Source organism: Thamnophis sirtalis, unplaced genomic scaffold (assembly GCF_051295495.1).
Source record: "Thamnophis sirtalis isolate CommonGarterSnake01/CBP01778 unplaced genomic scaffold, rThaSir2_p1.2 scaffold_9, whole genome shotgun sequence".
In the NCBI taxonomy this organism is placed as follows: Eukaryota; Metazoa; Chordata; class Lepidosauria; order Squamata; family Natricidae; genus Thamnophis; species Thamnophis sirtalis.
In genome coordinates, this window is record NW_028261389.1 from 9,836,965 (window position 1) to 9,850,941 (window position 13,977).

The window sequence follows — 13,977 nt, forward strand, 5'->3', positions numbered from 1 at the left end:
AGCATTATGGGTGTGGCACGCTGGCACAGGATTCCCCTCCCCGTGCTCCTCCCGCTTTTGGCATGGGAGCCAAAACATGTTCCCCATCACTGACCTAGCCTAAGAGAGACTTTTGAGGGAAAACACACAATACGGCATGCGTGGAAGTAATCTCTGAAATACAGAAGGTATATTTCTGGTTGGACATTCAAGATAGTCTTCCATTGTTTGGCATCTCCTACTTGCTAAATTAAAGCAAAATGAAGAAAATTCTAGAACAGATTGTGTCCCAGCTGTGTGGAAAATGAATAACTCCTCCCGATTATATAAAAATCTGTAGAGATTCTCAGTCATTCCAGGTCATGGTTGTCTCAAAGGTGCTTTATTTTTTTTCAGGAGGTAACTGGACTTTTTTTCTTTTGAAGACATTTCACTTCTCATCCAAGAAGCTTCTTCAGCTCTGACAGGATAGTGGGGAATGGAAGGGTTTATATTCCTTGCAGACAGCTGGTCATTTGCATCCTTTTAGAGGGTCGTTGAAGCACTTGGGGGCTTATCTGTGTCCTCAGGGTCACCTGAGTGGTGCAAATGGTTCCTGTAGTCTGCCATTTTTTTCCACCTCTGGAAATCCATTCCTACCTCCACACCATTCAAAGGTTGTTCATCCCAAATTGTATAGCTAAAAGGCTGTAGAGATTCTCTGTCATCCTTGTTCTCCCTGGTTATATTCGTGCAGAAGACCTGTATGGAAGAGAACTATAATTCTGTTTTTAACCAGGGTTGTAAATGCAGTTCCTAATGCAAAAGTGGCAGGTTGGAAGAGGTCCGTGTAAAATTATTATTAATGGGTGGAATGGATCTGACATCTTGCCCAGCTTATTATCTTAGATTACAATAGTTCCGAACTATGTTATTTTTGTCCTCTGCCTCAATTTCCTTTCCGCCAGTCCTGTTGATGATGAAAATGTGCACCCGACTGACGAGTACAAATATTGAATGTTTTCTGAAACTCAACTATTTACGTTCTGCTATGTGTTTTTGACAGATTTTGACAGATGAAATGTTTTACTAGTACATGACAGCTGAAAGTTAAGAAGCTTTGAGATGATGCCTGCCAAAACTATTAAGAGATACCAACAAGTCTACAGAACTCGCATTAATTATTTCCACTTTTAAAATATGTTTTTGGAGTCTTGAATTCGTAATTGGGTCGGGCAATTAGAAATCAAATGTTTGGTTTCAATGAGGATTCAGGAAAGGAATCGTTGCCACACTAATCAGCATAGATTAAAATGAAATTTCACTGCATGCAGCTCTTAAAGGAGCTCCACCCCCAATATACATCACATAAATATGACTAAACAAATAAATAAATACAAAATTATGCATATACCCATATATATTATATGACATGGAGAAACCACGCAGTCTAGTTCAGATGTATACATGTACACGGTGCGAAAAACTAATCTTGCAAGTTTACCAGACAGGTGGCATAAGGAACAAAGAGGTTACAGAATCTGGGAGTCCTGCTAGAAATACTTTGAAACGTCCTCCTAGAGGGGAGCAACAGAAACAGACCGTAAAGTGGGTGCATGGGGTCTCTAACAATGCTTTGAGCTCTAAGCCCGTAGAGCTTCTAAGTAGTATCCTGAATAAAAGGATGCAAGCTTCCTAGAATCTTCTCGGCTGTCTTTACCACTCTCTGTAGGGACTTTCTATCTGAGGCACTGCAGCAGTGGTGGGTTCTGGATCCTATTGCAAACAGTACCTGCAATGGGGCCCAGCGTCCACCACATGCGCAGCACGCGCACAGCATGCACATGCGTACTTACCACCCACAATGCTCCAGCTGCTCGGAGGAGCGTCGCGCAGGCGCCATACGCTCCGTGCGTGTGCGCAAAAGCCCTGATCAGCTCAAATACAGGTAAGGAGGGCAGGCGGGAAGACCCTCGGGAGCACTGTACTGGAATGGTACCTGGTGCTCCAAGCAGGCATTGGTACACTCGTACCGGGGTGTACCGGTCATATCCCACCACTGGTGTGGGGTCTCTAACAATGCTTTGAGTTCTAAGCACATAGCGCTTCTAAGCAGTATCCTGAATAACAGAATGGAGGCTTCCTAGAATCTTCTCGGCTGTCCTCACCACCCTCTGTAGGAACTTTCTATCTGAGGCACTGCAGCCACCAAACCAAACAGTGATGCAGTTTGTTAAAACACTCTCAATCCAGAAGGAGAAAGATGTCCTCATCCCACGCTGAGGGATAAGGGAACTACATATGTCTAGTCTAACGAAGAGGAGGACTAGGGGTGATATGATAATAGTCTTCCAGTACTTGAGGAATTGTCACAGAGAAGAGGGGTACAACCTATTCTCCAAAAACACCTGAGGACAAGACAAGAAGTAAGGGAAGGAAACATCAGATACTGGACTGGTATCAGGGGCGGGTTCTGGCACTCACTACTGCTAGTTCACTCGTAGCAGCACCATGTGAGTTTTGTGCGTGCTGCACGCGCATGCACAGAAGCCAAAAACAAGATGGCAGCGCCTATGGCTCCACCGGGAGAACCAGTTCGGAGGCATGGCAGGCCTGGGTTCTGCCAGTTCCAGCGGCCCAGGCCACCGAACCACTACCGGTTCGGCAGAACTGATCCAAACTGGTAGGAACCCACCTCTGGCCAGTATATATCCAGCTGGTCGTAAAAATCCAATGAAACTCACTTAAAAACTCAGCACTGAAAATTCTGGTCCCAATTGTGTTCGTAAATCAAGGACTCCCCGTACAGGATTATCTGCATTTTTGTACTTAGTTAAGCTGCCCTATAGAATTGCAGTAGTGAACTATGGGGTTTTATCAATATTACTTTCTCTCTGCACATTGGAAAATGATAGTGTCACTGACCCCCCCCCCCCCACCTCCTTCCTTATATAAGTAAGCAATACCGCAGATAAGGGAAATACAGCTCGGGGTTTCATTATTATCCTTTTCTTTTAAAATTAAAAGAGTTGGGAGCGGTTCGATCCCCGCGGACACTCTGAGAAAGCTTTTTAAAAAAAGGGAAACCCCAAAAGTGATGAATCAGTTATTTAAAGGAATTAGGATTTGCATAATTCATCATCGACTCCAGGAAAGCCACAGATTTTCCCCACATGCCCCTCCTCCCCCTCCCCCTCCCCGAAACCACAAAGGAGGAGCGGTATGAGTCCAGGATAACTTTGGGGCTCCTATTTTACATATTTCTTTTGGCTCCCTCCCTCTCTTTCTCTCTCTCTTTTTCTTTTTTGGTCATAGGGGCGATGATGAATCTCCTTCCGTTTGACTCCTATTTTGAGCTGTGATATTTTAATCTGTCCTGTTTGTGCTGGAACCGTGGAGATTAATGTGCCGGGTGACAGAGCTCAGAGGAAATAGCATAAATAAAGTAAAGTGGAGAACTGACAGTCTCAAATTTTATTGCCCCCCCCCCCTTTTTTATTGTAGCCTCAGCATAAACAAAGCACAGCTGCTTTCTGCCTTAGCGGTTCGAGCTCTCGGTCTCCGCCAGTCCCCTACTGCGTCTCGAGGAAATGGGTCTTGGGGTGGGGGGTCCCTATTCAGAAAGATTGTTCTGACCAAGGCTTCTTGATACAGTAAAAAGCACACACTTAATCCCAAAAACCCTCTTTTTATTTCAACGAATTATGTTCATTCACAGCCCGTAATGAGTCACAAATAGTTTGTAAAGAGTCTGACAGAAGTCTGCCACAGTCCTTCAGGATAAGGCTGATAAGCCCCCACCTTTATCTTCCTTGAAACGCTGCCAAAGACCTAATTGGCAATTAGCTTGCCAAGGCCACACGGAGCACAGAGTCAAAACAGAGCTTCAGAATTTAAACTCACCAGAATGAACAAAAGTTGCTTCCTGCAAAGGCTCATGTGCCTTTGCTTTTCCTTTATGTCTTATGGGGGGGGGGGCATATCTCCAAGCCTTATTCCCCGAGTTGCCCCTTTTGTCTTAACTGTTCTTGCCTTCTGGCAGCTCTGCGCATGCACACACTGGGAACAGGCTCCCCCTGTTTCTCTGCCTCGCTGATGTCCGACTCGGGAAGCTCTGGAGGCGGCACATAACTTCCAGATGGCCCTGGCCCCCTCTCTGCCTCCGATGCAGAGCCCTTGTCCGAGCCTTCCCCAGACTCCAGGACTGGCCCATGTTCTTCCCCAACTGTCCAACTCTCCTGCCAGTTCTACAGGCTGCCGGCAGACCACAACATTGACATTCACACATACATAGAGCCTTCTTCCCTATCCTTTTCACATTAGCAAAGCAATTGGAGTGGAGCTGGAAGGGACCTTGGAGGCCTTCTAGTCCAGCCCCCTGCTCAAGCCCCTGTACCTCGCTAAATGTGATTCTCAGTCATCCAGGTCATGGTTGTCCCAAAGGTGCTTTTTTTCAAGAGGCAACAGGACTTTCTGGTTTTTCTTTGAAAACTTTTCGCTTCTCATCCAAGAAGCTTCTTCAGCTCTGATTGGATGGTGGGGAATGGAAGGATTTATATTCCTTGCAGACAGCTGGTCATTTGCATCCTTTTAAAAAGTCCTAGAGGCCACCTGGAGGGTTCATCTGTGTCCTCAGGGTCACGTGAATAGTAGAAATGGATGTGAAGCCTCCTTCACTGCAGTTGCCTCTGAAAAAACATCTTTGGGAGATCCTATACCACTTCAGACAGGTGGCTGTCCAGTCTCTTCTTAATAAAACCTCCAGTGATGCATCTCCCATAACTTCTGAAGATCAGCAGTTCCGCTGGTTAATTGTTCACTGTCAGGAAATTTCTCCTTAGTTCTAAGTTGCTTTTCTCCTTGATTAGTTTCCATCCATTGTTTCTTGACTTGTCTTCTGATGCTTTGGACAATAAGTTGACCCCCTCCTCTTCGTGGGCAGCCTCTCAAATACTGGAATATTGCTATCATGTCCTCCCTAGTCCTTCTCTTCTCTAGACTAGACAAACCCAAATCCTCCAACCATTCTTCATATGTTTTAGTCTCTAGGCCAGGGGTGTCCAAACTTGGGAACTTGAAGACTTGTGGACTTCAACTCCCAGAATTCCCCAGCCTGGGGAATTCTGGGAGTTGAAGTCCATACAAGTCTTCAAGTTCCCAAGTTTGGACACTTCTGCCTAGGCCTTTGATCATCTTAGTTGCTCTTCTCTACACTTTTTCCAATGTCTCAACACCTTTTTTGTAATGTGGGGACCAAGACTGGATGCAGTCTTCCAGGTCTGGTCTTATCTCTCTCTCTCTCTCTCTGTCTCTGTCTCTGTCTCTGTCTCTGTCTCTGTCTCTCTCTCTCTCTCTCTCTCTCTCTCTCTCTCTCTCCCTCCCTCCCTCCCTCCCTCCCCCCCCCTCTCTCTCTCTCCCTCTTTCTCCCTTTCTTTCTCTCTCTCTCTTTCTCCTTTTCTCTCTCTCTATTTCTCTCTCTCTTTCTCTCTTTCTCCCTCATTCTCTTTCTCTCTCTCTCTCTCTTTCTCCCTCTTTCTTTCTCTCTCTCTCTCTTTCTCTCTCTCTCTCTCTCTCACACACACACACACACACACACACACAAACACACACACAATATCACAAATAGGTTTACTCAGAAGTAACCCCTGTTCAGTCCCAAGGAGTTCCTTCCTGGAATGAATGAGAAACATCACAACAGCCCTTGTCCAGCACAGATGAACTCAAATGGGTCTAGCTCCTTTGCAAATCCCACCTAGGACAAGAGAGTGCGTCCTGTTGAATTAATGCAACTGTATCAGGGCTGTAAACATTGGAGTGAGCAACAGGTGGCAGTGAAGTGTTGGTCCACAAACATTTATGAGTCATCACGGATTCATTTCTATCCTTTTTGTGCCTACTTCATTGCATTTGGGTATGCCAAACGGGGCCTGCCTTTCTTCCTTTTATCTCCTCAAGGTCCCTGCAAGGTAGACAAGATCTATGATTGAGAGGAGAATTGATTTCTTAAGCATGCATTCCTTAATCGGCATGGCCCTCTCATAGAAGTTAAGGCATATACAGGATGCTGGAGAATTTCAGAAGCTAAGTGCAGCCAGGTTTCAAACTATTACATTGCAGCTGTGTTCACACACTGGAACTAAGCCATCAGGTTAATGTTGATTTCCTGCAACGGGTGAGCAATTGTGGTTTGCACTCTTGGAAGGAGCACTCAAAAGAAGCCTTCCTTCCTTCCTTTTGTTCTTTTCCTTTCTTTCTTCCTTCCCTCCCTCCCTTTACTTCTTTTTCAATTTTCTATTACTTTTGTCATTTAACTTACTTACTTCCTTTTGTTATTTTCTTTCTTTCCTTCCTTCCTTCCCTCCCTCTTTCCCTTTATTTCTTTTTCATTTTTCTATTACTTTTCTCTCTCTTAACTTCCTACCTACCTTCTTTCCTTCCCTTCTTTCCTTTCCTCCCTCCCTTTACTTCTTTTCACTTTTCTATTACTTTGATCTCTTTTAACATCCGTCCTTCCTTTTGTTCCTTCCGTCCTTCCCTTTCTCTCTCTCCCTTTCTCTCTCTCTCTTTTCTTCCCTTCCTCTCTCTCCCTCCCTCCCCTTCTCTCTCCAAACTGTGTGGTGTTTAATATGATTGAGAGAATAAAATATGAAATACATGCCTGGAGAGCAATCATATAAACTGCATTTCAATTTAATTAAATTTAAATGCAAGTGAGTAAGAATCTCAGTATGGTTGGGAGCCATTGACATGCCAAATTGCTTTTAAGCTAACATAAATACACTCCCTCCTCATTCATCAGAGGGAGATTGGGTTTTAGGGGACCAATTGGGGGCTAATAGCCAGAATATCTACACTGATGTTTCTGACATCTCTTGCCAATTTAGCCATAATGCCGAAATGGCAATTAGGTGAGCTATTTATCCATAAAGATTATGTGAAAGAGTAGCTAGAATTCTAGACTGGGGAGACCCAGCTATAGGTCTTCGTTTAATCACAGTTCCTGAGTGATCTTTTAAACGTAATCTGATCAAACTGTTGTGTGTGGGGGGGGGGAGGAGGAGAACAAGGATATTAGAAGTTATGAAAAAGATGATGCTAGAACTTGAGGTAATATCCTATGAAGACAAGGTGAAGGAGCTTGGGATATTTAGTATGGAGAACAGAATGCAGAATAACAGAATTGGAGGGGACCTTTGAGGTCTTCTAGTCCAACTCCCTGCTCAAGCAGGAACCCCTATAGCACAGAATTTCAGACAAGTGGAGGCAAGTTGTTCTGCTGATTAATTATTCTAACCTTCAGGAAATTTCTCCTTAGCACTAGGTTGGATCTGTTCTGACCTGGGCTTCCCCAGCAGCATGAAGCTGAGTCCTTGTCCTGATAAACCCTGCTAGGAATATAATCTAACGGTTGGGTTGGCAATATATCAATCATGTAACAATACTGTACCTGTTTCTTTAAATCATACTGTAAAATGTGATTGGTTGCTGTTTTCCTCAATCGGCCATAAGAGGGAGCCAGAACAACTGTTAGCTCTCTGTTTCGTTAGATGCTGGGCTGATCTGATCTGAGTGTTTTGGAAGCTGGCTGTTAGAAAGTGCCGTGAGCTATTGTAAGTTTTGCAACTGCTAGCAAACTTTGAGTACTGACCTGATTATATGATACTGGACTATGTCATTTGGATTATCCCTTAACTGAAAGATGTTGATGACTGACTGTCTTATCCGTGTATGACTTGGACTGTTCGATGGACTCTGATACCTCTATTTCCACAAAAGTAAAAGCCTATTTAAACTGCAGTGTCTCCGTATGCTGGTTTGTGTGTTCTCCAACACAACTCTAACAACGCTTCTCTGAACGTACTCGCTCTCCCAACGGGGAGCTTACCTAACGAACCCCTTTTATTTAATTTACAGTGAATTCCTTTCCAGCAAAGTCTTTCCTCTCCCACAGTCTTTCAAGAGAGTTCCCAACTACCGACCTTTATCAGGCTCGGAGAGAGGCCAGGCCGATATCTTTCAGACGCCGCAATACTTGGCAAGAATGCAGGAACGAACTAATTGTCTCCTGCAAACTCCACTCCCCCTGGGGGGGGGAGCTATGCGATCCAGACATGCCACATGGGATGTGGGAAAGCCGAGAATTGATGGACTGGATTAGGTGGGCAGCCGCAGGATGCTCATCTTTGCGCGGCAGCACCAGCAGAGGCAGAGGTGTGGGGGAAAGGCAGACGCACCATACAGGCTGCAGGAAAGCTGAGAAAGGTGAAGACAAGCCTCCTGCAGCCAACTGCCCACTTTTTCCCACCGTTTCTGGGCTTAGCTGCTCCAGTACAGCTGCAAGCAAGCAGGAGAATGCACGAGAAATCCAATACATGCAAAAAAAATAAGACATCCCCCAAAATAAACTCTAGTGCTTATTTTGGGGAGTCCCCCAAATAAGACTGGGTCTTATTTTCGGGGAAACTCGCCATACAGATCAACATGCATTCCTTGTGTTCTTAATGCAAACCCACAAACTTCCACAGCTGCAATACTTCTGATATAGTAATCTGTGTGTAGCCACAATAAAGCTAAGTTTGACGGGCGTCCTCAGGAAGAGGGCCAAAGGAGTGCTATGATGTCATTGTGCAAATGACATAAATGTCATCCCTGGCATTAGCCAAGTCACAACACACACAGATTCCTATGATGGGTGGGCATACTGCCCTAAATATAATTTACTCTTGTTTTTTTCAGTTTCAGCTTAGCCTTTTGCCTGATTCAGGCCACTGTAATAAATGGGTTGTAGCTTACCATGAAGTACAAATCCAGCCAACTGTCATTTAATCAATAAACGGGGGTTAAAATAATCAGGGCTTTACAGAATATGAACACTAAGTCTTACATTTAGGAGACAGTGCATCAGCCACAGAGCTATGGGTCAGTGTGGTGTAGAGGATTAGGTGTTGAATTGGAACTAAAAGGTAAAGGTAAATACCACATATGTGCTAGTTGTTCCCGACTCTAGGGAGCGGTGCTCATCTCCGTTTCAAAGCCGAAGAGCCAGCGTTATCCGAAGATGTCTCTGTGGTCATGTGGCCGGCATGACTAAACGCCAAAGGCATATGGAACGCTGTTACCTTCCCACCAAAGGTGGTTCCTATTTTTTTACTTGCATTTTTTTACATGCTTTCGAACTGCTAGGTTGGCAGAAGCTGGGAAAAGTAACGGGAGCTCACTCCATTATGTGGCACTAGGGATTTGAACCGCCAAACCTCTTATTGACAAGCTCAGTGTCTTAGCCACTGAGCCACCCCAACCCTTTTAAAATCAATACAATGACTTAATACAAGCAAATAAATGAAAGTTCTAAGAATGCAAAGGACAGAAACCTTCATTTCCTACGTAAAAAATTAATTTAATTTACCAAGAATAGGGTTTTAACATGATCTTCCTATTCATTCAACATTCAACGACAAAAACCAGCTCTTTAAAAAGACAAAGCTACATCAACATCCAAATATTAAAATAACTTTTATAGGCTTTTCCCCTAAGAGTTTAAGTTTTGAACTCACAATGAGTTTATACACTATTCCTCTACAAAGTCAGCAAAATAAAAGTTTTCGGAATACTCCAACACACAGTTAGGCAGTTCATTAATTTCACTAACTTATTCATTTATGCTTTCAGGCCACCTAATAATTTAAATTCAGTGAACGCTACACCAGTAAACGAAATCACAATAAAACAATGATAACAAAACATCACAGCGGAGAAAAATTCTGACTGACCTCTCTTTTCATAACTATTTCAGGCTCAAGAATTCAGAAAAAATCACAATTCATGATGCTTTTTGAAGGGAAGCTAATTCAGAAGTGCATTCCAAAATCTCCATAGAAATGGTATCTTTTTTTTTCTAGTGATGTGCAAGCCGAAGAGAATTCAGAACAGGTTTTTCCTGAAGGCTGCAATCTGGACACTATTTTGATTACAATGAATTAATTCCTTGGTCTTTTTTAAAAATCAGGATAAGCAACCTGTGTATGCTTCAGAGCAGGAGTGAAATTCAGCAGCTTCGGACAGGTTCTGGAGAACTGGCAGTGGAAATTTTGATTAGTTTGGAGAACCGGCAAATATCAGCTCTAGCTGGCCCCAGAGTGGGGTGGGAATGGGGATTTTGCAGTATCCTTCCCCTGGAGTGGGGTGGGAATGGGGATTTTGCAGTATCCTTCCCCTAGAGGGGGGTGGGAATGGACATTTTGCAGTATCCTTCCCCTAGAGGGGGGTGGGAATGGAGATTTTGCAGTATCCTTCCCCTAAAGGGGGGTGGGAATGGAGATTTTGCAGTATCCTTCCCCTGGAGTGGGGTGGGAATGGGGATTTTGTAGTATCCTTCCCCTAGAGGGGGGTGGGAATGGACATTTTGCAGTATCCTTCCCCTAAAGGGGGGTGGGAATGGAGATTTTGCAGTATCCTTCCCCTAGAGGGGGGTGGGAATGGAGATTTTGCAGTATCCTTCCCCTGCCACGCCACCAGGCCACACCCACAGAACAGGTAATAAAAAAAATTGAATGTCACTACTGCTTCAGACCATCAGCCGCATCATCAGTCCAAAATGGTACAGGTGAGTCCTCAACTTACAACCATTTCTTTAGTGTCTGTTTGAAGTCAAAATGGCACTGAAAAAAGTTTTAGGATCAGTTCTCATTCTTCCTGCATAGCATCCCCACAATCACGTGGTCAAAATTGGGGCACTTGGCAACTCACATGCATTTAGGGCTGTTGCAGCATCCTGAGGTCATATGATTGTCATTTGCAACCTTCCCCATTGTATTCCTTTAGCAACCACAGGATTTATTGGGTAGTTGCAGGTATGTGCTTAACAACCCTGGCCAAAAAAAGGTCATAAAATCAGGTGCAACTCACTTAATAGTCACTTTGAGTAAATAATGTGTAGAAAGTTAGCACCAACCCCCTCTCCTAGAAGAGTGAAGTATTTTAGGAAGTATTTAAAAAGGCAGAATATTATATTTCCCCTAAAAAAGACATAGAAATCTTAAGGGAGATAGAAACTCAATGCTTCAGCTCCCAGCAGATATTATGATGCCCATTGAGAAGGGCCAGCCTATCTACAAGAGAAATGACCTTCAGCTCCAGAGTGATGGGATTAAGACATGACCCTTCAGGACATAATAGTATTAACAGCAAAACTCACCACATGGTACAATCTAAGGACACTGCATCACCCAGCAAGCTTCAACCAATCCTGGGAGCTCAGACAACCTCAAGCGATGAACCCTGCATAGCCCCATGGGAGTCTGACAGCAGCCAATAGAACACATGCTCTTGCCCAGGAACAGGAAGTTCAAGTGCAAAGCCCAAGAGAGGGTATAAATACCTCTCTCTCTCTCTCTCAACTCCATGTGGTCAGCTACCCAGAACGCATGGGGTCCTGTCCACCATTAAACCATCTTTCCAAGCAGCCTCCATGTTTCCAGAGTCTTTCTCCCCACTTGGAAATGAACCAGGTGGAAATTTCTTCCAACAACATTCCGCCTTCTCTCCAAGCACTGGTAAAGAAGGATTTGTGAACCTCTCCAGGATAACTGTTTCAATAGGATAACTACATCCAGTTGTGGTTATCAAGTCAAGGACTATCTGTATTACAAATCATAGATCGAACCAAGTAGAGAGCATCAGGTTAACTCTTCTATTGGTAGACCACATCATCAAGGATGCAAATCAAAGGAAGCTCCATTCCATCCACATCCCTTTGTCCCCAAACTTACCTGTCTGTCACCAATAATGGGAGAGGTTGTTGCCTCAGCAAGAGATTGACAGGTGGATTATTTCTGATCCAGGTCACTTTCACAGGCAGTAACCCCCAGCTCTGTTTCGTCCCAGTTCTCCATTAATCTGCAGATTTTTTTTTTTAAAAAAAAGAAAAGACAAGCCAAAATTTAAGATGGACTACCTATTGAAATGGGTGTTTTGGGATATATTCCCTCTCGAAATATATGTATGTAGGCGAGAGTGCACAAATGGGGGATGATGTTTTGCAGAGAATCATTTCTGGGGGGGTGGGATGGGGGGAACGACTCAGCCTGCCAATATAACAAAGCTGGGCCGGAAACTTGATCACAGAACGGTGAATTGGGAAAGAGAGCATTTTGCAGCCACTCTTATTTGAAGGGAAGTGTTTTAAAAGAAAATATGCATCATTACGTCTTTAAATATGCAATTCAAGAAAGGAAGAGAAAACAGATTAGGGGGAAAGTGGAACGGAGGTAAAAACAACGAAAGTGGTTTTTTTAAGGTAAAAACAGCAAGAACAAATGGAGTAAAAGCAATTAAGTGTCTTTCCTCCATCTTCATTCTGCTTTGCTTTTGGATATTTGTGTGGTTAAGGTGCCTGCCTAGACACTGGGAGACTGAGAGTTCTAGGCCTGCCTTAGCCACGAAAGCCAGCTAGGTGATTTTCGACTAGTTAGTCTCTCTCAGCCCAACTCACCTCACAGGGTTGTTATGGGCAAAACAGAAGCAGGAAAAAGTGTATTGGAATGTTTGCCACCTTGAGTTAACTAGTGGGCTAAGAAAGAATGAGAGAGAGAGAGAGAGAGAGAGAGAGGGAGGGAGGGAGAGGAGGGAGGGAGGGAGAGGGAGGGAGGGAGGGAGGGAGGGAGAGAGAGAGAGAGAGAGAGAGAGAGAGAGAGAGAGAGAGAGAGAGAGAGAGAGAGAGAGAGAGAGAGAGAGAGAGAGAGAGAGAGAGATTATTTTCCATTTTCGAGTTTCATTTTATTTATATGCCGCCCTATTCCCAGCGGACTCAGGGCGGCGCACAAAACCCAAGGAGGGGAAGGAAAACACAAAACTACACAAAAAGTACAGGGCATATAAAAACAACCAACAGCCACACGATTCGAGAGGGGAAGGGAACTCATCGACCCCAGGCCTGCTGACACAGCAGGTTTTACGGCTTTTCGGAAGGCCTGGAGAGAGGTGAGGGTCCGAATCTCTGCGGGGAGCTCGTTCCAAAGGGCCGGAGCCGCCACAGAGAAGGCCCTCCCCCGGGTGTGGCCAGATGACATTGGCTAGTAGACGGAACCCGGAGGAGGCCTAATCTGTGTGATCTAATGGGTCTTTGGGAGGTAATTGGCAGCAGGCAGTCTCTCAAGTACCCAGGTCCAATACCATTTTCATAGCATATAATCAAATGTATACTATTACATAGTCAATATCATGTTGTATTATTAAGTAGTTACATCTATTCATCTTACCATCACCAAAGGAAAAAAAAACAGTTATTGGCTCTTCTGCTCTCCATACACCATATTTATACCTTATCCGACACTTTCTTCCCCCCCTCACCTCCCCCTTTCTACATCCTGTCTTCCCTCCATCATTTTCTACTCTACTTCCCCTTCCTTTCTCCTTCTCCGCTCTCCCCTTACCACTCCTCCTTATACACCTCATCTTCCCCCTTCCCCTCTCTCCTATCCCTCTCTTCCTATCTTTCTTCTCTCCTCTGCTTCCCACTCTTCCTCTCATTCACTTGATGTATTTCAGCTTCTGAGCAAACTCCCTTTTGTGTTGATGGTATTTATAATTCCAATTCAATATACAAAAAGAAAAACAAAAATAGCCGTATACATGTACAATCATAATACCTTAAAATCCAGCACCCCTCCTCCAACTTAGTAAACTCCGCTCCCTCCCACCCTCCCCCCAACCCCCCCAACCTTCCTTTAAAAAAAAAAAATTAAATAGCCCAAATTGTGAGTTGGTCAAATCTTGAAATTCCCAGGCTTCTTGTTGACTTCCGCTAGATGGGATGTGATGGGAAATTTCTCCAAACTTCTGAAATGATTTTTTAGACAATGGTTTAGAATGGCGCCTAATGTAGAATGTTGGACTTTTTTCCCCCTGCCTTAATACATCCCAAGTAGAAACCTTGATTTGATAAGAGGATAATATTTGTAGCTCAGGATTGCAGGGTTCTTGGCGCTCTCTGAGCTTGGTGGTTTTCTTTCAGACATTTCA

The 13,977-nt window shown here is 44.2% G+C and overlaps 1 protein-coding gene across 1 annotated transcript in view; it reads right to left on the reverse strand.

Moving 5' to 3' along the window:
• The window catches only part of SOX5 (SRY-box transcription factor 5), an 803,583-nt gene extending 791,726 nt beyond the window's left edge, over positions 1-11,857 (reverse strand). The window contains exon 1 of the mRNA XM_087722779.1: positions 11,727-11,857. The gene's annotated coding sequence lies outside the window, so the exon portion shown is untranslated. The remainder of the gene's footprint in view (positions 1-11,726) is intronic.
• Positions 11,858-13,977: the final 2,120 nt, after the last annotated feature.